This window comes from Stigmatopora nigra, chromosome 3 (assembly GCF_051989575.1).
Source record: "Stigmatopora nigra isolate UIUO_SnigA chromosome 3, RoL_Snig_1.1, whole genome shotgun sequence".
NCBI lineage: Eukaryota > Metazoa > Chordata > Actinopteri > Syngnathiformes > Syngnathidae > Stigmatopora > Stigmatopora nigra.
The window spans coordinates 2,915,650-2,940,622 of NC_135510.1; the positions used below are offsets into that span (position 1 = coordinate 2,915,650).

Consider the following 24,973-nt stretch of genomic DNA (forward strand, 5'->3'; position numbering starts at 1 on the left):
CCATATATAAAGCACACCGGATTATAAAGCGCCCTGTCTATTTTGGAAAAAAAATTAAGACTTAAGTGCGCCTTATAGTCATGAAACTACGGTAGTCTTTAACACCATTTCGGATTAAAATCGGAAATATTTTCATAAACTTGTGGCGCAAACACCTGTAGTAAATTTTCCTTTTTATCTCCTTATGAGTGAGCAAAAAGGTAACACAACAGAATTTTGGACCAACATTGGTAAGGGCAAAGTCAAAAAATCCCTGCCTAAATCCATTAAATTTCCAGACATAAATGTGAATAGCAGCAACAATAGACAGAAACAATTATAAGACGGTAGCTCAAAGGTGTGTGTATGTGTATATAAGCTCCCATGACCACCCAGACTCCTAAACAGACCTGTAAAGTATAACCGCAGGGGGCAGCAGAATCCTCTACTTTCCACCCTTGAGTTCATTTAAAGGTAGAATCTACTCCCGTAACTTGAAATGAAGAGCGACGACGTCACGCAGCATCTCACGACGTTAGCTCCCGTACGCCGTATTATACTCAGGCCTGAGCATTGGGGCCTAATTAAAACACACTGAAGGCTTGATAACACTGTGCCTGAAAGTAGATCTCCTTAAGAGATACTTAATCCCGCTAAAGATTTGTAGCAGCTCTCCCGTACCGCATCACAATCAAAGCTATCAGTCGGGTCTCTAGTGGACTCATTACTGGATTCCTCTAAACTGACACCACTTGGTCCACCTATATAAGACCCCCTTGCCCACCTCTATTTGCACGTATTCACTAGCCAACCTCAGCAATCACTAGTATTCTTATGATGTTCATTAAGAATCGGCTATAGACAACTAACGCCCTCTCGTATCGTCATTAATCATTGGTTTATCAGCAAGACGCAAGGTTGTTGGCTTGTGTGTGGGTTTTACGTCTTGTCTTGCAAACTGGGGCAAGGGTCAGGTATCAGGATCAGGAGCTAGTCTCGGTACATTATGTTGGTTAATGAATGTGGTGGCGTCATCTTTACGCGGCTACATTTACGGGCTTAAAGGACCACCTACTACCTGAGACTGCTGAGATCTGACACGGTTCATTTGGAGATGAGGAGGCCATGTTGTATGGGGTTTGCTTCATGTTTAGAGCTAGTGGGTTTTTTATTTTGATGGTGTTTGGGTTAACTAGGAGGTTGGAAGTGTGGACTTATTGGGGTTATGAGTAGGAGCTGAGGTTGAATTGGGCCAATTTGAGAGTGTGGAAATGTGAACTATGGGTAGTTTTAGTGTAATCTGGATTCATTGTTGGAGAATGTTGCATTCGTTGCCTGATGTGAATGTGTAATGTATTATATGCATGGTTTATGACTTTCATCTCAATATGGTAAAATAATCTCCTTAGTTTGTCATTTTTACGTCCCAAAAAGTAACTTAAAGTAGAAGTAGACAGTTTTTGGCCATCAATGTCAGCAAAGGAGTTCAGCTGTGTCAAAAAAACATTTTGAAAACAACAAAATAAATGAATACATGAATAAATAGTACTTTATTCCCTATTTTTACTGAATACATTTTTCTCCCATTTATCTGTGTTTTTTTTATTAATGTAAAATAAAATTTAAAAATCAATTATTTTTCTTTTTTTCTCTCAGTAAAAAATGTTTTTTTTCTTCAAAAGTGCACCCTTGCTTAAATTCATTATTTTTTTCGCTCATTATTAATATGTACATGCATTACAAAATATGTACATATATTACAAAATATGTACATATATTACAAAATATGTACATATATTACAAAATATGTACAAATAACACTAATACTACAATTGGATGTCAATCAATAAATCCAAAGCCTTTATTGTCATCATACACAGCTGCATATAACGAAATTGGTGATGTCAAAATTATAATAACACATTATAGTAACATGACAGAAAAACAATCATAATTTATGAATAAAAAGGACAAGTTTGTGCCCTATGAATACTCACCCATGACCCTAAATGACCATATAAATACTTTTCATTAGCGACTGCTAATTTTCTGCCCCTGAAAACCTATGCAAAATCACCTTAGTGTCTAAAAAAAAAAAATCAACTTTGACATGTATGTCATGTGGCATACGGGGTCTCGCCGTAAACGTTCACGCGTCTGAATTATCCGGCTGATTTAGTTATGACAGCTGGCGCCCGCGAGGAGCACAGCGGTTGAAGTGAGGAGGGGGCTCGGCTCACCCAGCTCGCAGACAAATGATGATGAAGAGATCACTTTATGGAACAATCTCCATAATATTTCATGCTCGCTCGGCAGTTCCCGGGTGGCAGAGGTGGGTGGGGTGGTGTGGGGTGGGGGTCTTCCACCCGCCAGGCTAACTGCTCCATCAATTGATTTGATTCACGGCTGTAGCGGACTACTCGTCGCGTGGAGTATTTCAAATAAATGACAAGCGCGGAAAGGAATGATATCTACATCAATATTAACCCTGAAAGGGAATAATGGATGCCGGGCCGCAATTTGCGCCGCATCCTGAGTAATGCCTGGCGTGGCAGAAGGCTGCTGAAGGAAGAGTTATAGCTTGCTCGTTTCCTGTCCTCGCCAATGCCGCCCCTCAACACACACACATAAATACACACAAATACACAATTTAAAGCAAAAATAGGGGTTTTAAAACTTTTTGGGGTTATTTTCTGAACTGCTTATAGCCTATCCCTGTCAAAAACTTTGTGGATATGAAGAATGCTAGGAGACAACATATCTCATTTTTTTCGACTGCTTTATCCTCATTAGGGTTACAGGGGGTGCTGGAGTCAATCCCAGCTGTCTCCGGGCCAGGGATAGGGGACACCCTGAATCAGTGGCTAGCCAATCACAGGGCACAAGGAGATGGATGACCATTCATGTTTGGTATAATTTAGAGCACTGGTGTCAAAGTGGTAGCCCGGGGGCCACATCTGGCCTGACGCATCATTTTGTGCAGTCCGAGAAAGTAAATCATGAGTGCCCATTTCTGTTTTCGGATCAAATTAAAATGAAGAGTATAGATTTATATAAAATTTCCTGATTTTCTCCCTTTTAAATCAATAATTGTCATTTTTTAAATCATTTTTTCTGTGTTTTTAGTTCAAAAATCATTTTGTAATATCTAAAAATATATTAAAAAAACCTATAATAAACATTGTTTAAGATTTATAAAAAAAAACCTGAATATTCAGGGCTTTTAATCCAGTTCTTTTAATCCATTTATTTAAAAAAATCTAAATATTATATCTAAAATGGTCCGGCCCACATAAAATCGAGTTGACTTTAACGCGGCCCGCGAACTAACCCGAGTCTGACACCCCTCATTTCGAGTGTACAACTAGCCTACACTGCATGTTTTTGGGGTGTGGGGGTAAACCGGAGTTCCCGGAGAAAAGCCATGCAAGCCTTGGGAAGAACATACAAAATCAACACAGAGAGGACCTGGGATCGAACTCAGGACCACAGAATTGTGAGGCCAACGCGCTAACCACTGTAATTTTCTTTGTAAAACACACTCGCATTTATTATTGTAATTTATTTTTATCTTGCAATTTTTACCACCAAACATTTCGTTTTTCGCATTTTTTTTGAAAGCAGACCCATTTTTCCAATCAGTACACTTTCGGTTGGAAATTTGACCTCTGAACACACCCTGACCCCAACCCAAATATACAGTTTACGTCTTCTCCGTCTCCTGAGGCGGCCATTTGTTTTGCTCTTACAGCCGAGAAGGCAAAACCTGTGTCGTCTATCGGCCCCCACCGAACACAAAAAGCAGTTTATCAGATAAATCACCCCTGACCGCTTGGCCATTAGAGCGTCCGCGGAAGTGCAGGACGGGCACGTATGGCGCTAATAATAATGCCTTGTTCGGCTGCTATTAATGCGTGGACATGACGCATGCTTGGCTGTAGCGGCGTTTGAACATGGCTCTGCACTCTTAACCTGATCCGCTGGCACAAACAGGTGTATAATGGATTCAGATCAGGTACATGGATATTTATACTGAATGCGTTAGGTTAAAAAAAAAAGAAAAAAATCTTTAAATGGTAGGGCCGTGCTACTATAACACTAGAAAAACTGCTACTACTAACAAATGTATTCACAAGAAAAGGAAATATTTGTTAAAGCAGGGGTGTCAAACTTTTGGTTCGCGGGCCATATATTTGCCGATTTGATCTTATGTGGGCCAGACCAGTTTATTTTTTACCGACCGTATTTTCACGACTACAAGGCGCACCGCATTATAAGGCGCACCCTCAATGAATGACATTTTTTCCATATATAAGGCGCACTGTATTATAAGGCGCACTGTCTATTTTGGAGAAAATGTAAGACTTAAGTGCGCCTTATAGTCGTGAAAATACGGTAAATATTTAACTTACTTGCTGCTATTGATGGGGCTAGGCATAAAGTATGAATGGGTTACATACTGACCATTGGGGAGAAAAATCCCCGGGCCGGATTGGGCCGGTTAGCGAGCCACTTCGGGCCCGGGACAGCAGATTTCACACCAGTAGGTAGAAAGAATGTATGCATTTGCAGTGGTTTTATATAGAAAAGGAATAAAATACTAAAGGATTATATATGCCTTTATTTATTGTTGATGTCCAGTAAAAATGATGTGAAATGTAGGTTATTTTCGGGGGTATTAAAGTAAATGGCATGTTAATATGTTACCATGAACAAAATACATTATTTTTATTGTTTCTGTTAAATTTTAAAGTACTGTATATCTTTTTCAGGGACGATTTTTGGTCATTTAAACATCTATTCATCTTGAACTGAAGACATCTATCCCCTTAAAGGCAAGTTGCTATTTTTTCTTACTTAAAAAAAATAATATTTCCATTAATTCTATTAATTTAAACATTTAACATGATTTTATTTTGATATTCTTTCTTGTACAACAAAAAATCATTTATAAATCAATGCAATGTTAATGCAAACTATATACATTCCAATGTACAATAATCAAAATACACACATTCAGCCCCAAACGCCCTCTAACATTTGTATTCCCTCCCCCATCATCTTATTGGGCGCCATTGATAGCAATAATTGTTTTATTTTTTTTTCCTGATATTTTTACACTTAAAAAATTTCAACCCAGACATTGACCAAGATTTTATTCCCATATTTTTTGGATTTTCATCCCTCCCCCAACCACGCTAATTGCCTTTTTGGCAATTCTGAGCACTTCCAAGCTCGACCCCTCAGTATTTCAGTATTTGCGCGGATTTCCATCACCTGCAGGAGCCTAAACTGGCCCGCTGCACTTGTCAAGCGGCATGCAGAGAGTCGCTCATCATCCCCATCCTCTCTAGGGCCTCCTTGTTGATGTCACTTCCCATGTGCGAGCTCGCTAGTTCATGTCAGCCGCTACAAGCAGGGGAGAACCCGCCCGCTGTTTTACTTCACGTTCGCCTGCTTTTGACGGGCAGAGTCAACCCTCCCCACTTTAGATGTTATGACAGCGAGCCGGCGCGGTAAGCGAATATGACGCAGACGACTTTTATGGCCGCTCTTCACAGTCTGTTAGCATGGCGGCCCAGGGTGACTGTTTTTACTGCCCGTAAATGGAGCGTCGCACGTATTTTCGCCGTCTTTAGGAGGACAGTTGGGAGACGTGTAAAGTTCTGAGGCCTTGTCGTAAAAAAACCAAGATCGACTCTCTGTAAACCAGAGAAGCTTTCCGTCGTGTGTCACGGAGAGACGAGAGGGCATCTTTGGTGACACATAACTCCCAGGTTGCATTATTCATTGCATTGGTTGTCATGCTACAGGCTTTCTATTGACACCTTTCCATCAGCAAAGCTAGGTTAGATGAGGTACTGTTTCTAGGACCTGATCGGTTATCGACCAGATTGGTCATGGTGACGTTTGAGGATAAACAAGTACCGTATTTTCACGACTATAAGGCACACTTAAAAGTCTTAAATTTTCTAAAAAATAGACAGTGCGCCTTATAATCCAGTGCGCCTTATATATGGAAAAAAACAGAAAATCAAAAACGAAAAACCACCACTGTCGGATATTAAAAAAACAAAAACGCCTGAACTGAAACAATACCGTCGAATATGCCGATACCATCTTAGTTTACAAAATCTTCCATCATATAGCTCCTCTCCCACTGGAAGATTTTATACAAAAAAATCCAAAACATCAACAATGGCTGGCTGTAGATGGGACTGTGTAGTGAGTGCTTCATACCTGGAAGTCAGTAGCAATTACCGCATTTTCACGACTATAAAGAGCACTTAAAAGTCTTAAATTTTCTCCAAAATAGACAGTGCGCCTTATAATACAGTGCGCCTTATATATGGAAAATGTCATTCATTGAGGGTGCGCCTTATAATGCGGTGCGCCTTATAATGCGGTGCGCCTTATAGTCGTGAAAATACGGTAGTCACACACGCCCACACTACATAAGACTGACGCTGTAGGGTTGTGAAATTTGACAATCTCCAGTCGGCTATAGCACTTTTCTTTGCTGGCCTACTGAACAATATTGTATTATTTGAAAGAAAAAAATGCCAACATTTAATAGGAATGCCAATAGTTGACCTTGTTCAATTCATCCTATATAATAATCCATAGTCTCCCTAAAAATAAGATTCAATATGTTGGAATCAGATCATTTTGATAATAGGATTCTATACCATTACAATTACCATACAATATACCATTAAATTGAAGGCTGGTTATAAAAAGACATTTTGCAGTACACTCTTAAGATTAAAATGCATCGTCCAGCCTCAGGTAGGACACTTATTTGTCTTCCTTCTCAGAGTTGCTCATGAACATAACACAGGTACAGGTAGGAAATGCTAAAATCTTTAGAAAATACTAGTTTTGGGCAGGTTAGAACTTTTATTTCATCCCGTTTTTGGGAAATTTCTTGGTTTCCATTGCAAGAGAGACACAAGACACACAAGATATTGTAGACCTAGTTAAAAAAAACTGGAGCCACTCAGGAAGTCCACCAGGTGGGGACCTTCTGAAAACTGAGACTGACTTATGTCAACAACTCAAATGCTGTCAACTTCATTCTAACCACACAAAATGCCTCATTTCACCAATCTGTTGTCTTATAATACATACCCAATTGATTGGAGTCAGGTATTTCCTCTTTTGGTAAGAACTTAATTGCTTGAACTGTCTTTTTGCGACCTTCCAGGACCTCTATCGAACAATAGCTACAATGAGATTAAAAAAAATGACACAACTGATCGAGCCCTGACCCCCAAAGGCCCAAAACACAATTATCGTATAGTCTTTCCAACAAAAACCATACACAGCCTGGATGTAATTTTCCCCACAAAACATGTACACCAGCTGCCATCTGCCCACAAAATAGACATGCGCTTTGTTGAGAAAGCGTGACGTCGGCCCGTTACATTTATATTTTCTAAACAGAATGCGGCCAGGCTGTACAGTGCGGCGACATCTGCATGGCGTTTACAGCTCGGAGGAACAATGGCGCCTCTTAGCCCGCAACACAACTGCTATTTGTCACTGTACGCTAATAATATTCATACGAGAGGGCATTGTATGGGTCTGAAAATGATTGTTGAATTCGTTCATGAAATACGGATGGAGGGGGGATATAGGCAGGCGTGCATGCGGGAAGGTGGCGCTCACGAGCAACACTCGCCAATCAAACTGCAGTGAGACGCCTTGAGTTGGTTTCTTTTAAATTTATATTCAATTGTAGATCGGATTTCGTATGTTTAAGTTTTTTTTTAATTTTTTTTTTATTTGTGTAAAAACTCACCTTGAAAATTATTACATAACTCTATTAAGTTCCCCGAATTCCAAAACAGGTATTTTTTAGATGATAATGGAGAACCAACAAAAAAAATGACACATTTCACGTCCACATATTTGACAAAATATATATTTTTTTGCAAAAAATATTTTCCTACAATCACATTGAAATTTGACCTGATTCTGAATTTAAACATTAGTAATTAATTCTCATTTAGCTTTGCAGAACCAACAAAATAATGGATATATTTCACGTTTACATTTTTGACAAAATATTCAATTTTTTTACATTTTTTTTCGTACAATAACATTAAAATGTAACCTCCCTAATTCTGAATTCAACCATTAGTAGTACTAATTAATTCTCATTTAGCGTTGGAGAACCAACCAAAAAATGGACACATTTTACATTTACATTTTTGACAAATATTCAATTTTTTATACAAAAATTCTCATACATTAACATTGAAATTTGACATCTGATTCTGAATTGAATCATTAGTACTACTAATTATTTCTCATTTAGCGTTGGAGAACCAACTAAAAAATTAGGACATTTCACGTTTACATTTTTGACCAAATATTCCATTTCTTTTACAAAAAAAAATCGTACAATCACATTGAAATTTGACCTCCTTGATTCTGAATTAAACCTTTAATACTACAAATTAATTCTCATTTAGCTTGGCCCTCTTTTAAGAAGTAAATTGGTCAAAAAATCGCCTGTTAGAACCTTTAGCCAAACCGGACCCCTTCAGTAAAATGAGCACTCATGTTTTCACTGCCTTTCACCCTAATAGTTTCTGTCTCCTTTCCAATATAGGAAAGGACCAAACAAAGATGTGCAAAGCCTTTTCAAGAAGCAGAAAAGTGTGGCTAATGTCTTAGCAAAAAAAAAAAACATCTTAACCTCATTTGAGATGAGCATTGGAGCAGACTGGAACAGTGAATGCGTCAACTCAATGAGCCCTGTTCCAAAAAGCAGCTGGATCCCCCCTCCATCACACCCTCTTGGCCTCCTCTCATTGGTCAGGTACGTAGAACAACCATCACGCTGTCATTTTCCACCAGCTCAGCAAAAAAAGTGTTTTACGCTGCATTTTTTTCTTCTAAACAATGCGTGCGTGTCTGCGTTTCATAGACTGGCATGACTTTGGTTTGGCTCAGCAATTGTGAGCTTTTTTACGGTTGTATGGTTAATAATGGCACAGATATTGTTCTGGTGTGGTGCATCAAAGAGAGGGCTGCTCTGTAGTTTTTAGTGAGTTTTAGAAGTGTTATGAGATTGTCATCGTTGCGCTTTATTATGGTGGTACTCTGGTGTGTCGCTGTTGAAATTGCTGGGAACAACCATGAAGTGATTGCAGTGTGCTAAATTAAAACAATGTGAAACTAGAAAACCTCTTAAGATGGGGTATGCTTTTTAGATGGGGTATGCTTTTAAGAGAGTTATCCGGTACAGCACTGACTCCAAGTGTGGGTGTATTTTGGGCTCAAAATCACCTTTTATAGTGAAAAAGGTAGGATTTGTTGGGCATAACTTGAGAATGTATTATTTCCTTTAGAGCCAATCTCCTTTTTTGATTGATTGGATAACTTTATTCATCCCATATTCGGGAAATTTCATTGTCACAGTAGCAAGAGGGTGAGAATACAGACACAGTAAAAGTAGAAAAAATATATATACATACATATATACCTAAACATATATACATACGTATATACCTACATATATATACATATACATACATATATACCTACATATATATACATATACATACATATATACCTACATATATATACATATACATACATATATACCTACACATATATACATATACATACATACATACCTACATATATACATACATACCTACATATATACATATACATACATATATACCTACATATATAGATATACATACACATACCTACATATATAGATATACATACACATATACCTACATATATACATATACATACCTATATATACATATATACATACTTATATATACATATACATACATATATACATACATATATATACACACATACATACCTATTTATACATATATATACATATACATACATGTACATACATATACATACATATACATACCTATATATACATATATATAATACATATATATACATACACATAGGTGTACATGTCTATTACATTTTGGCACAGGTAATACTAAATAAATAATACAAAAAATAATTGAAGTCTAATTGCCTTGCATGCAAACAACTGTGCAAGTGGTAAATTGCATACTCAAATGTCCTTAAAATCCAACTAGAGTACATGAAACACCTTGCACTTATTCTAGAAATCAATTTATTATTTTTCTATCTTGATTCTATTTTTTGAAAATGATATCAATGCTACAGCTAATCCCCTGTAAGTGGCAAATAATGTAAACCAAGCACAAATTGTACCACAAGCCAGTCCGTATCCACATGCCTGTTACTTGGCCTGACTTGACCGACATTTTAAATCAAAGCCCCTTCATAGCGCCACGCCTACGTAGTAGCGCAGTTCATTCATAAATATTTCTCCCCCATACGTCATCTCTCACTTGATGTGACACACGCCGCAGCTGTTTCATTTTAGGGAGCCTTCAGACAGTTCACAGAGCCAAGGCTGGAAGTGCCTGGAAGACTTTTGACTCCATTCAATAAACACAGTCTGCGTAATGCATTGTATTTTTATATTAAAAGCAAAAGAGGCCATATCCTTTTGGTTGGAATATATATTAAATTTCATCTCCGTCCTGGCGTTTTGCTCTTTTTAATAAAGTCGAGAGTGTGAGCGACTGTCCACTGGCTTTGAGCCTGGCGGGGTGATTTACTGACACACTTTGAATCTATGCTGCATAAATTAAAAGGTAGTCGAGGTAGTGCAATCAATACACTGTTTGTCAATGCTCGACATGTTTATCATAAAGAAGCTAAAAAATCGGAAAACTGGAAAAAGCATTAAAGACACCATTTACTTCATTTTATGGTGTGACTAGAAGTTGGTGGAATACGGACTTTTTTTAGTACTTTTGCCAACTTTCAAACTTCAAACTTCAAAGTTGTTTAACATCTAGTATATGCTAGGAAAAAAATTAATTTGGGATTTTGTTTCATAATCATCTCTTAAATGTATATATATTTTCTTATTGTTACGTATAGAACAAAAACTAAGGAATTTTTTGTTTTTCTTGAAACAATTTTTCTCCCTCAAAAAACGTATTTAGAAAAATAATTGTTGTTTATTTTATTAATTATTATTTGAGCATTTAAAAAAGTTATTTTTGTTTTTACGAAAATTTAGCAAATGGTGTTAAAGTGGTTAAAATTATTCAATATTTAGTCAAAATATGGAAAGGCTATAGTTTATAAAGTGAATTATTGAACATTTAGTCAAAATATGAAAAGGCTATAGTTTATAATGAGAATTATTGAACATTTAGTCAAAATATGAAAACACTATAGTTTATAATGAGAATTATTGAACGTTTAGTCCAAATATGAAAAGGCTATAGTTTATAATGATAATTATTGAACATTTAGTCAAAATATGAAAAGGCTATAGTTCATAATGACATGATTTTCCTAAAAATTACAGCACAGTCAATCTTTTTTCCCATTTTTTTATATACCGTATTTTCACGACTATAAGGCGCACTTAAGTCTTACATTTTCTCCAAAATAGACAGTGTGCCTTATAATACAGTGCCCCTTATATATGGAAAAATGTCATTCATTGAGGGTGCGCCTTATAATGCGGTGCGCCTTATAGTCGTGAAAATATGGTACATTATAGTTCTTTTCTCACGACGTATCACATGTAAGCCAGCTTGCTTAGAAGTTCCTCACCTAGCTACGAAAAATTCACGTCATGCTATCAGCGTGTGTGTGGTTTTGCTCGATGTTGTGGGTGTCCTGAGAAAAGTTGACCAGTATCAGCGGACATGATAACAGTATGGGAACATTGAGACCAAACGGAAACAAAACATGAAGGAAACTTCCCAAAGTCGCCCCACCTCCTTTGTTTTTACTACTAAGTGACTCATGGGATACATACTTTACGTCATGAGTAAAAGTAAATACAAATCACAGTGCCAAAATTAGAAAGATTGTCATTCACTTTTACTTTTATCAATGATAAACAAATGGAAAACACCATGACAGATGAAAAAAAACGGAAAAAAATCATGGAATTTTGACTCTATTTCCATTTTTTAATGTTTCCCAACTGCTTTCTTGTCTGAAAAAGAATGGTCTGTCAATCAAATGGCGTTTGGAGAGGCTTTCCAATCCAGAATAGTGCTCAATAGCTGATTATGCCTATCTTACCTGAAGAAAAGTGACGTCAGTTTAGCAAGAGGCAAAATAATCACTATCATGCATTGGTTTTGGTTGATCATTTATTTTGAACGTGATGGAAAAATCCATTTCACAATTGCTTGGAGAAGACGCTGACAGACTGGATGGGTCGCCTCAGCCAACCAGCCCGTCACCAAGACAATGAAATGTAATCAGTTATTGACTCCCATTTCTGGTTGGAAAGCCCCTTCTTTGATTGACAGAGCATTCCTTTCAGTAAAAAAAACCAATGGCAAAACGGCAGTTGCGAAAAATAAATGCAAAGACAATGAAAAGCTAAGAAAAAATGATAAAAATAAAGGAAAAATGATAGAAATAAAGAAAAAAATGATACAAATAAAGGAAAAAATTCATTTTTTCCCGTTTTTGTTTTTCGACGACAAAAATGTCAAATACAGGGTGTCTCAAAAAATGTACTCACTTCTAGAAAAAAATGTACTCACTTTTAGAATGACCTTTCATTCTAAAAGTGAGTAATTTTTTTTTGAGACACCCTGTATATACTTTTTTATACGTTCATTAATTTCTTCAATGTTCATTTATCTTTAAATTTCCAGATAACAGCGTCATATAATAAGATCGACATCATAATGACACGGCACCCGTCATAAATATGAATAAATACTAATATTAGCTATTATTTGATAACATTTTCCATCCCAACAAACATTAAAAATATATCCCATCAAAACTTACCCACTAAACTCTTATCTATAGAAATATATTAATATTTCCAATACCTCACACAACTCACATATGGAACACCACTTGACTGTTATCCCATAAACAGAACATTATTATTACACTTAATTCAAATATAATTAATAATCCAAGGCCACCTTGCAGGAAAACAGACATAATGGATTCATCTCACAGGTGGTCACTGAGTGAATTATGGGATAGACCACGTGGATAAACACATCCCTTCCAAGTGACCCTCACATGATGTTACTTCCGTACATAAACACGGGACGGCCGCGGCCATGCAAACACGCAGCTGTAATTAGTACCATGCACTATTTCCAGCACTCTTCCAAACACGAGCCCCCCGGACACCCCCCTACACCATCACCGACCCAACAATCTCCTGCTGTCGTTTCCGTCTCGGAGGGGAGGCACACAGATGCGAGGGGGCTCAAACAAATAGTCGCATTTCCACCTCCACATCCACTTTGCCTCAGGTTCTATCGGCTGGGAGCCACCTGTTGCTCATCTTTAAATACTAACTGGTGTTGGATGAAGTTCTCTCATGTAGAAATGAGAGTTAAACCCTCTACTAGCTTTAAGTTCTTTGCTAGAGGTAGAAGGAATTTCATTTCATACCTGTCAACGTATGTTTTTCTCATATTTTATACGTTTTTTGATCATTTCAAATTGTGTACACCATATAAGAACTTTTGTGCGGAATATTTTTGGTCAGTTTTTTGCAAAACCGATCTCGTTTAGCTTTTCATAACTTTTTTGATTATTTCAAATGGTGTACGCCGTATAACAACTTTTGTACGGATTTTTTTTGGTCCGTTTTTGTAAAAACTATCTAATTTTACCTTTATAAAACATTTTTTTTATCATTTCAAAGGGTGCACGCCGTATAACAACTTTTGTACGTAATTGTTTTGGTAGTTTTTGTAAAACCGATCTCGTTTTACCTTCATGTTTTTTGACCATTTCAAATTGTGTACGCCGTATATCAACTTTTTAACGGATTGTTTTTGGTCCGTTTTTGTAAAAACGATGTTATTTTACCTTTTTTAAACGTTTTTTTTTTGATCATTTCAAATGGTGTACGCCGTATAACAACTTTTGTACAGATTTTTTCTGTTTTTTGTAAAACCGATCTCGTTTTACCTTTTTATACGTTTTTTGGTCATTTCAAATTGTTTACGCCGTATAACAACTTTTGTAAAGATTTTTTTGGTCCGATTTTTGTTTAACCGATCTCGTTTTACCTTTTCATGTGTTTTTTGATCATTTCAAATTGTTTACGCCGTATAACAACTTTTGTACGAATTTTTTTGTCCGATTTTTGTGAAACCGATCTCGTTTGACCTATTTCTGCTCTAATACGGATCATCTCGGTCTTTCACAGGTCCACCTTTTCACGACATAAATATAGCGCATCCGCAAGAAAAGTACCCATAAAGTCAAGCCATCAGCCGTCATACACCAACTTCTACAGCATCGTTAATTTAGAAAACCGACTTATTGGTCGACTTATTGGCACTATGTTCACTGAAGAAAATTCTAGAATTTTAAGTTTATCCTAATAAGGAGAGAAACTGACCAAGGTTGAACGGTATATAATTTGCTTTTGAAAATTGGAGGATAAATGGTTGAAATGACAAAATATAAGAACAAATTAGCATTAGCACTCAGTGTTTCTTTGCCTGACAACAATGCTACTTATTACTTACCTATCTGTAGTTAGCAGCAGCTTCTCTTCTAATGAGTAGAATCAAAGCTTGCTAATGTCATCTTACAATGCTGTTCCTGTAAATGTGACCTTGTTTGGAGAGAATCGGTGTTTTGATAAAAAACAGGGAAAAAATATGAATTCTACTGCCAAAGTTGTACGTCAAACTTGTGTCCTACTTTGTACTTTTTCTACTCAGTAAAGAAGTCCTGCGTTTGCAATCTCAAATGACACAAGCCGTTCCTTCTGATCAAACCTAAATTAAACGCCAACAAGTAGCAAAGTTAAATTAGCGGCATTTAAGAGCATCCATTTACTTAATTAAAGTTAGATGATGAGAGGGCAACGAGTGAAGTGCAATAGATCTGCATATCGGGTGTCAGCTCAAGCACAAAGTGGGACTCGAAGGAAGAAAGAATAAGAAGCCACAAGTAAATAAATGAAGAGCGATGACCGTGTCTCTTGGACTGAGTATCGTGTGGAGTCTCCACAGTGTTGTGTGCTGACTTTGGAGATGTTAGGACGGACTCTCATTACAATGCAGGGAAATCCAGCCCTGTATTGCTCTGTTACTGATGCCTTAATGCATACATGGATGTACAACTGTACTGTGGTTGGTTATGTATGTGTAACGACATACTTTTGAACCATACTGATCGTGTTCCTGGAAAGGGATTATTTGCATCGAGTTGTTTAGTCGGATTGTTTAAAAAAAAAACTATTACTTCACTTTAGCTTAGCCTCATTAGAAGATTTTGTGTTTGCGTTTTAAACATTATAGTTGCTTGACTTTGGAAAACTTGGATTCAGTGTGTATTTTTTTGCAATCCCATACATTTATTTATCATATCTGTCAACCTAGGGCAATCGCTTCCCTTATTAATGGTTGTAATTCGTCTAATTAAGTGATGTTAAACCGTATAAATGCAACGAAGCACATATTTACTCGCATAAGGCGCAGTTAAAAGTCGAAAAATTTTCCCAAAGTGAACGGGGTGCCCAATCAGTATGCACTAAATTCAAGATTCGCTGTAAGACACTGACAGCTTGACTGTCTGGGTACATTGCTTGCTGACGTGCTATATTTATCTAGTGGAAAGGGCGGAAGTGACCGAAACTCGTACTCATACTATGCTCAAAGCATGACAACATTAGCAATCGCCTATGACGTTTTTGTCTTCTACCAGTAACCTAGACGATCCGGATTAGAACCAATATGGGGAAAACAGGATCTGTTTTACAAAAAAAATTACATTTTTCTTCCTGTACAAAAGTTGTTATACAGCACGATAAAGACAGGTGTGATTCCATCAATTTCTAGCATCCTCGTTAATAATTAGCCAAAACTGACCCGATCTTGTTGCACTTTTCCCCAACCTTTGAATAATGAAACCTGACGGGTTAGCCGCGGGTCATGCCTAGCTTCCCTTTTTTGGCATGTTATTTATTTAGCCCGATGAGAAAATGATCACATGATTGCATTAAGAGGCACCTGATTCGTTATAATCAGCCCGGTATTGGCAGGACTCGGACCCCCCGGGTCTGGATATTGCATTAGTAGCGCTCGGGCAGTCATAGGTCAGCCCCTCGCAATCACCTCTTGCTTGCTCACGCTATTTTACAACGACTTCCATGACCTTTTCACCCCCCCCAACTAGCAAATCGCACCCCGTATGACGACGATGGCGGATGACGTAGTGTTATTTGCATCCACTTGACCGCTGAGAACTGCATTTTTATTTATCGGAAGATTAACAGGAAGGCTGTGATTGGGTTATTTCTGAGAATTGGATTGAAATGCCCGCTTTAACTGTTTGCTCTGTTTTTGTGAGGGTTTTTTTGGTGCTTTTTTCAAATGAATGACAAACAGTGTAAATGACCAGGTGCAACCAAGCTATTTCCCTCTCCCTATGGTTACATCCAGTCAGCTCATTAATCAAATGCGCCCATTGCTCTGTTTGCATTGGGCCACTGCTGGTTTGCTTGTTGATTTAACCACAACACCTTCACACATTAAATGGCCTTGGGTCCCAGTTTAAACTTACTGAAAACAACTTGATTTAAAAAAGAAAATAATTTTGGTCACAACTTTTCCATTCCAGGCTACTGTGCTGCAATTTTTTCATCTATCTATCTTAGGGACAGTTCAAACAATATTCAATTTAATCATTACGCCCTTCTTTCAGTAACATTACAAGGGTCAAAGTGGCGGTCCGGGGGCTAAATCTGGCCCGCCGCATCATTTTGTGTGGCCCGGGAAAGTAAATCATGAGTGCTGACTTTCGGTTTTAGGATCAAATTAAAATGAAGAGTATAGATGTATATTACATTTCCTGATTTTACCCCTTTTAAATCAATAATTTTTGTTTTTTAATCATTTTTTTCAGTTTTTAGTTCAAAAACATTCTGTAAAATCTAAAAATATATTTAAAAAAAAAAGCTAAAATAAGCATTGTTGGAGATCTATAAAAAAACAGAATATTCAGGGCTTTTAATCCAGCTATTTTAATCCATTTATTAAAAAAAATCTTATTATATTTAGACTGGTCCGGCCCAGGTGAAATCAAGCTGACGTTAACCCGAGTCTGACATCCTAGCTCTAAATGATGACTGTGTATAAGAAAATAAAACACAATTATTATAATAATAATAATTAATATTATCTTAATACTTATACCGTGATTTTATTTAGAATTACATGATGCTTCAGCAACCTTTTAAAAAAAAAGGTAACTTACGTTTTTCCTTTTATTTTTGTGAACTTTTGTTCTTCCCATTTTAATTTAATCTTTAGTTTTAGGCAATTGTCAAAATACAACCCGTATTTTCTTTCCATTTTTAAGAGTGGTAATTAACCATTGCCACCCGAGAAGATTTTATACTTGTAGAACATCATCTCCACACGTCCCCGGTCGGTCGGTGCCTTCCTTTCCCCCAGATTGCTAAAGTTGTTTACACTGCAAAACATCTGCATTGAAATGATTCCACTTCCCGGGGCTTGAATAAAATCAAGTCTCCGGCAAAACAACAAAAACAGGAAGAGAGCCATTTTTACAATAGCTGTGTTTAAATATGGGGAGCCATTTGGCGCATCGCATAGGTGGCCTGGACCACTGTTAAGTGGCAACGCTGTTTCCACTTTCTCAGGCACCAGAAGGAATGTCAACGACCCGAATAACAATGTGTGTCTTTGAGGGGATTTGTGCCAGTCTTTTTATTTGTGGCCTCCGTATACACACAGAAAAATAGACAAATATTATTTTGATGCGCCAGCTGCTTTTTTTTTGTTTTGGGTTAGTTAGGCATGTATATACTTTAAGCTTTATAGCAAAGGTGTCAGACTCGGGTTGGTTCGCGGGACGCATTAACGTCAACTTGATTTTATGTGGGCCGGACCATTTTACATATATTTAGATTTATTTTTTTATAAATGGATTAAAAGAACTGGATTAAAAGCCCTGGATTTTCAGTTTTTTATAGAGCTAAAACAATGTTTATTTTAGCTTTTTTAAAAATATATTTTTAGATTTTACAAAATGATTTTTGCACTAAATACACAGAAAAAATGATTAAAAAATTACAATTATTGAAGGGGGAAAATCAGGAAATTTTATATACATCTATACTCTTCATTTTAATTTGATCCTATAACAGAAAGTCGGCACTTATAATTGAGGGCCACACAAAATGATGCGGCGGGCCACATTTGGCCCCCGGGCCGCCACTTTGACACCTTCTTTATAGTATATCCAAAATAAATCCAAAATATACAAAGAGTATATTTTACAATATCAGAGATCTAGGGAGATTGCTGAGTCCATATTTAAAAACACTTTTTAACTGTATATATGAAGTAAAAATACAAAATAATTCAGTATTAGTTTGTTTTATGCAATATGAACATTTCTTCATTTCATCATTTCAACCTCAAATGTTACAGAGTTACCACAATTTGAATCGATATAAGACTACACTGTGAATTATTATACTACTGTTTCCACAATGGACACTTACCACCTTAGTGTACACTGTGAGAACCAACTGAAGAGTATTTGTACATGGAAAAAAACACTTTTCTGGTCAATTATTAGCCAATAGCAGACCCTGCTTCACATTAAGAGCTTCACCTCACACACACATACACACACTTTGCTGTGACAGTGATAAATAGTCTTCTTCACTTGTGCACTAAATGCATGTGGATTCTTACATTAAATGGAATTAGCAGAGCCATCTATTTAACACTTGTGTTGACAGGAGTGTTTGCATGCGTGACCAGTTGGGCATTATTCCTGAAATATTGCTAAATGTGGTTAGTGCGTTGACCTCATAGTTCTGGGGTCGAGGGTTGGCAGTTTGTATGTTCTTGTTGGGCTTACTTGGGGTTTCTCTGGGCACCCACACCCCAAAATAATGCATAGTAGGCGGGTCGAACACTTTAAATTGCATGCCTGGTGCCCATAATAAGACGGCATAGGCTCCAGTGAGCCTTGTGAGGATAAACGGTTCGGAAAATGAATGAATGCATGTATATTAAGATAATAATTTCATAAATAATGAATGAATTAATATTGAAATGGGAATTACCGTATTTTCACGACTATAAGGCGCACTTAAAAGTCTTAAATTTTCTCCAAAATTGACAGTGCGCCTTATAATCCAGTGCGCCAAAAAACGAAAAACCACCTCTGTCGGATATTTAAAAAACACAAATGCCTGAATTGAAACAATACTGTTAAATATGCAGATGCCATCTTAGTTTACAACATATTCCATCATATAGCTCCTCCCCCACTGCAAGATTTTATACAAAAAAAATACAAAACATCAACAATGGCTGGCTCTAGAGGTGACTGTGTAGTGAGTGCTTCATACCTGGAAGTCAATAGCAATTACCGCATTTTCACGACTATAAGACGCACTTAAAAGTCTTACATTTTCTCCAAAAATAGACAGTGCACCTTATAATACAGTGCGCCTTATAGTCGTGAAAATACGGTACTTCGTCATAGGGAATCCAAATAATTTAGCCAGTCAGCGCTAATTTGTGTACTATATAAAGTATTTTATCGGTACAGCACAATGCAAGAAGTCGTACGGATTTGCTCAAAAACTTGATGTGATGTTTTTTGCGATGACATTTCGACATCTTGCGGACACATTCCCGACGGCTAAGGTCAAGGGTCATGACGACTTTTTTTAAACATATCAGATGACATAACAGAACCACATGTCATGTGACTTGACAACAGATGTTGTTTTTTTGTAAATAGGTTTTGAATCAATTCCGATGTTTTTAAAGTTTTTGGCGTAAAAACATATTCTGGTTTTTCGAATATGACTCTTCCCAACGCCAACAAGGATGAATGAGTTTGTATTAGTATGCTAAATCTAGAGTAATGATACATTATGTGATGAGAAAAAATGTCTGCTGATAATGTGAGTCATCATAAACTGGATAATAATCATCTAGTTGTTTACATAGAGACTCCATTGATTGCTGAGTATGAATGGGGATGTCTCTCCATGCAATTAGTATGTAATGCTCATAAAAGTGTCTTTGTTAGAACCAATGACGTGCCCTTTTACTAAGCTATTGTTATTTTTCATCTAATGCACAAACAATATCACAAAAGAGTGTAGAAATACGAATGGGAATTTTTCAGGGTAAAAAAAATGTAGTTGCAGTTGGTGTAAGACGACTCCGGTTCAATAGATTTTCCCCTTTTTTTTGCGTTTTTCCTGACACTGCTCAAAAGGAAGATACAAAAGAGGTTTCTCTAGTTGAACATTAACATGTTTGACCACTGTTGCGAAACATGAGGCCTATGGGCCAGTTTTTGGGCCAACAGAATGTAGTATGTGGTCCGTGCAAGTAAATATTTTTTGCTGAAATGTTATTAAATAGAATGTACGATAAAAAATCGAGGATGACATAAATCTGAGAATATATTTGGTTAGCTGTTTTGGCGCAAATTTGTGTTTACTGTCAATAAATAGATAAAAAATTATTTTCTTTGGATTTTTTTGTCTTTTTTTGTCTACATTTAAAAAAAGGAAGTAGGACTCTTCAAAATACCTTTTTTTCCTCACAAACTGTGATAAAAAGTTTCTTTTCCATCAAAACTTCTATTTTCTTTGGATTTTTTTGGTCTTTTTTTTCTAGTTTTGATGGAAAATAAACTTTTTATCACAGATTCCAAGCAAAAAAATCGTCTTTTGAAGAGTACTACTTTCTTTTTTTAAAAATAGAGACAAAAAAACGACAAAAAATACCAAAAAAATAATTTTTTGTCAATTTATTGACAAAAAACACAAATTTGCAAAAACATCTAACCAAATACAGAAAAAAATGGTCTTTTTGAAGAGTCCTACTTTTTTTTCTCCCTAAGTGGAGAACAATGTTTTCACTAGCTAAAGCACCCCCCCCCCCCCCCCCCCCCCCCAGAAAAATAGATACCCCATCAGTTTTTACACCGGTCTGGTCCAGTGAAGCTACAATTGACCCCCCAAAAGCAGTTTATCTTGTTTAGAAAAGTTGGGCATCCTCCCCCTATATAGTCCCACGAGAGAGTATTAATTTCCACTCCTCAAATAAATAAATCAATTAAACTAAACTTATATATGAAGTTCTTGATTTAAGAGGAAACTAGACACACTTGCAATCCAATACGTCGCATTTAACCCCCGCATTGGGCTCGAGCGTTATGTCAACACGACCAGGAATGACTTCACAAACAAAAATGCTTACGAGAGCTCTTCCATTATGTATGATATCACGGGTAAAGTATGTAATGGAAACGACTTTTTGGTCATGGAGCTCTACGGAGGCACATGGCCGCTTTTGTCCTGGTGGGATTATCAGCAGTGAACTCTCACAAAAGGAAATGCTTGTGGAGCTACAGTAACAGAAGGATAAAATCAGCCATGTGATGATTGGGGTGACACATTTGTTTGGCTCTAATGAAAATAAGCCCCATTGTGGCGCATTCAGTCGAAGGGTCGAAAATCTCCCTCCGCCCCGGTCACCCACTCTGCCCCACATCCTGTCTTTTTATCCTTCATACAAGCGGTAGACAGATAGCGCTTCTGAGGATATAGTGGCAGCCAGTGTGTGTGTGTGTGTGTGTGTTGGAGTGCATGCTTAAACTGCTGGAGTGTATGGCATAACTGCCTTGGCCACACACACAAATGGCTAAAGTTATCTTACTTAACCCGTTGATGCCTGAGCTTAACAAATGTACAACAAAAAGCAATGGGGGAATATACGGGAAGAATGATGAATTGAATTAGTGTTTAAAGTGGAAAATATGAGGAAAACGTTGGAAATAAAGAGGGAATTTAAATGATAAAATGATTAAATATGGGTGAACATTGGGAAAATAAGTTGTTTTTTTTTTAATTCAAGAAAATATTTTAGGGAAATGTGAAAAGGACTTTTTATTGTCTTTTTTAATGTTGATTAATTTTTAAAAATGAGGAAACTTCAATGATAAAATAATTTAATATAGATGAACATTGGAAAAATACGTTAATTTTTTTATTTAAGAAATTATTTAAGGTAAATGTGAAGGAGGAAATTGTATTGTCATGTATAATATTGATTATTTTTTTAAAAATGAGGAAACTTAAACAATAAAATAAATAAATATAGATAAATATTGGAAAAATGAGTTTTTTTATACAAGAAAATGTGAAAAGGAGGAACTTTTATTGTTTAATTTATAATATTGATTATTTGTATATTTCTTTTGTTTAAGATTTTTTAAGTTTTTGATATTTTTTTCATTTTTATCTTCTACTAAAAATCCTAGATTTAATATTTTTAATCAGTAGTACTACTTTTATGTACTTAGATAACACTTTGTATATCTTTTCATCCAACCATCAAAGTAAATCAAAATATGTATAAATCATAATATCTGGACTATAAATCAATTTTTTTTCGTTGTTTCACTGTGCCTGCGACTTATACTCAGATGAAAATAAAACCCCTTTTTTTCTTTTTTAAATCGTGTGCTGTTTAAGCTCTGGTGAATGAAGTTTTGGAAAAAGGCTAATCGCGCAGACAGTCATGGCGATGATAAAACATCGGACTTGATTATAAAGCCAGAGTCTGATACTGTACAAGTGTTTGATCCCACATTGGGCAGCTTTGACTCACCACATGAACACACACACACACACACATATACACACATACTCAACACATGGTGAGAACATCCCAGACTGAAAAATCTGCCCAGGCGCATTAGCCAGGATGACTTCAGACTCTGTGGATGCATCCAAAAATCCAGCCAGCAAAGCTCGGGGATCAGACGGCTTGAGATCATAGTTGAAATGCACACGTACAAAGTGGCAAACATGTCAGATGGGCAGCACGCAGCTGTTGTTTCACGGATAGCGAGGGTGGCTCATACACCATCGAAAAGGGCAGCTGGCCTAAAACACAGAACTGTGACTCCTTGTCATGAGTCTATCGGATCTGATACTCTCTTTACATGCATCTACATGTGATATAGTCTATGTGCACAGTGGAATGTTGTAGTTCAATCCCAAAATCCAACGTTAATAATTTATGCCCTCCAAAGAGTAGCACTGTAAAGATGCTCTATTCTTCTAGGTCAGGGGTGTCAGACTCGGGTTGGTTCGCAGGCCACATTAACGTCAACTTGATTTCATGTGGGCCGGACCATTTTAGATATATTATTTAGATTTTTTTTAAATAAATGGATTATAAGAACTGGATTAAAATGTCTGAATATTCTGTTTTTTAATAAATCTGAAACAATGTTTATTTGAGCTTTTTTATATATTTTTAGATTTTACAAAATGATTTTTGAACTAAAAACGGAAAAAAATTGATAAAAAATTACAATTATTGATTTAAAAGGAGGAAAATCAGGAAATTTAATATACATATATACTCTTCATTTTAATTTGATCCTAAAACAGAAAGTCGCCACTCATGATTTACTTTGCCGGGCCACACAAAATGATGCGGCGGGCCAGATTTGGCCCCTGGGCCGCCACTTTGACACCTGTGCTCTAGTTGATGGTAATGGAGATTCAAATGGAGGATCATGGAGCAAGTTTGGGTCTAAAGCCTCACAATACATCATTATAGCAAACATGAAGTGACTTTGTCAATGTTTTCTCATTTCTAATGTATTTTTTTTATTGGTTTATTTCAGCTTGGTCTGGTTGAAGAGTTGTTTCCACCTCTGCCTCATTGAGAAAGACGGATCAACCCCCTGTGGGTTCCAACTATTCCTGTGTGAAGTTAGCATGATCTTCCCAGGCCTACGTGGGTTTTCTCCAGGTACTCCAATTTCCTCATACACTCCCAAAACAGTGTGTTTTTACACTCTAAATTGCTTTTAGGTAACCATAAATTCTTATCCGTCCCCTTCTAACCTGTGATTGGCTGGCCACCAATTCAGGGTATACCCAGAGTTAGCTAGCATAGGCTCTAGCACCCCTTGCGAGGATAAGCGGTACAGAAAATGTATTAATGAACAAACAACTCTTTTAAAATGGGTTTTGCTTTAAATGGACAATCGTTCTACAAATAACAAGCCTGAGTCAAAAGCTAACTTTAATTTAGCGCTAAGAACTGCATTCCTGTTGAGGAGGCTTACATCGCCATTTTGTGTCTTTTTAGTGCTTTGTATAAAAACCTACCGTATTTTCACGAGGTGCACTTCAAAGTCTTTAATTTTCTCTAAAATAAACAGTGCGCCTTATAATCCAGTGCGCCTTATACATGGAAAAAACTGAAAACCAAAAACGGAAAACCACCACTGTCGGATATTAAAAAAACACAAACGCCTGAACTGAAACAATACTGTTAAATATGCAGATGCAATCTTGGTTTACAAAATCTTCCATCATATAGCTCCTCCCCCACTGCAAGATTTTATACAAAAAAATCCAAAACATCAACAATGGCTGGCTCTAGAGGTGACTGTAGTGAGTGCTTCATACCTGGAAGTCAATAGCAAATACCGTATTTTCACGACTATAAGGCGCGCTTAAAGTCTTACATTTTCTCCAAAATAGACAGTGCGCCTTATAATACAGTGCACCTTATATATGAAAAAAAATGTCATTCATTGAAGGTGCGCCTTATAATGCGGTGCGCCTTATAGTCGTGAAAATACGGTAGGTAACTAAAGAAAAAGCACACGTGATAAAAAAATAAATCCATCTGCATCTATGTATGGATTGTTTTTGACAATCCTTGATATGATGCAGATTATGTTTTAAGGTTTTTTGACTCTAAATTATGCCCTATATAATGTCCTCTTTGACTTTATTACACAATGCAAACAACAACTTTTCTTCCCACAATTGCCCTCGCCACAAGCGCTCATTATCTCACTCTCTAAAAGTCAGGCATCATGT

The 24,973-nt window shown here is 36.7% G+C and overlaps 1 long non-coding RNA gene across 1 annotated transcript in view; it reads left to right on the forward strand.

Moving 5' to 3' along the window:
* The first annotated feature begins 8,612 nt into the window (after positions 1 to 8,612).
* Positions 8,613 to 24,973, forward strand: part of LOC144194719 (uncharacterized) — a 35,352-nt gene continuing 18,991 nt past the window's right edge. Inside the window, exons 1-2 of the long non-coding RNA XR_013325956.1 lie at positions 8,613 to 8,809; positions 23,761 to 23,888. This is a non-coding gene — a long non-coding RNA (uncharacterized LOC144194719). The remainder of the gene's footprint in view (positions 8,810 to 23,760; positions 23,889 to 24,973) is intronic.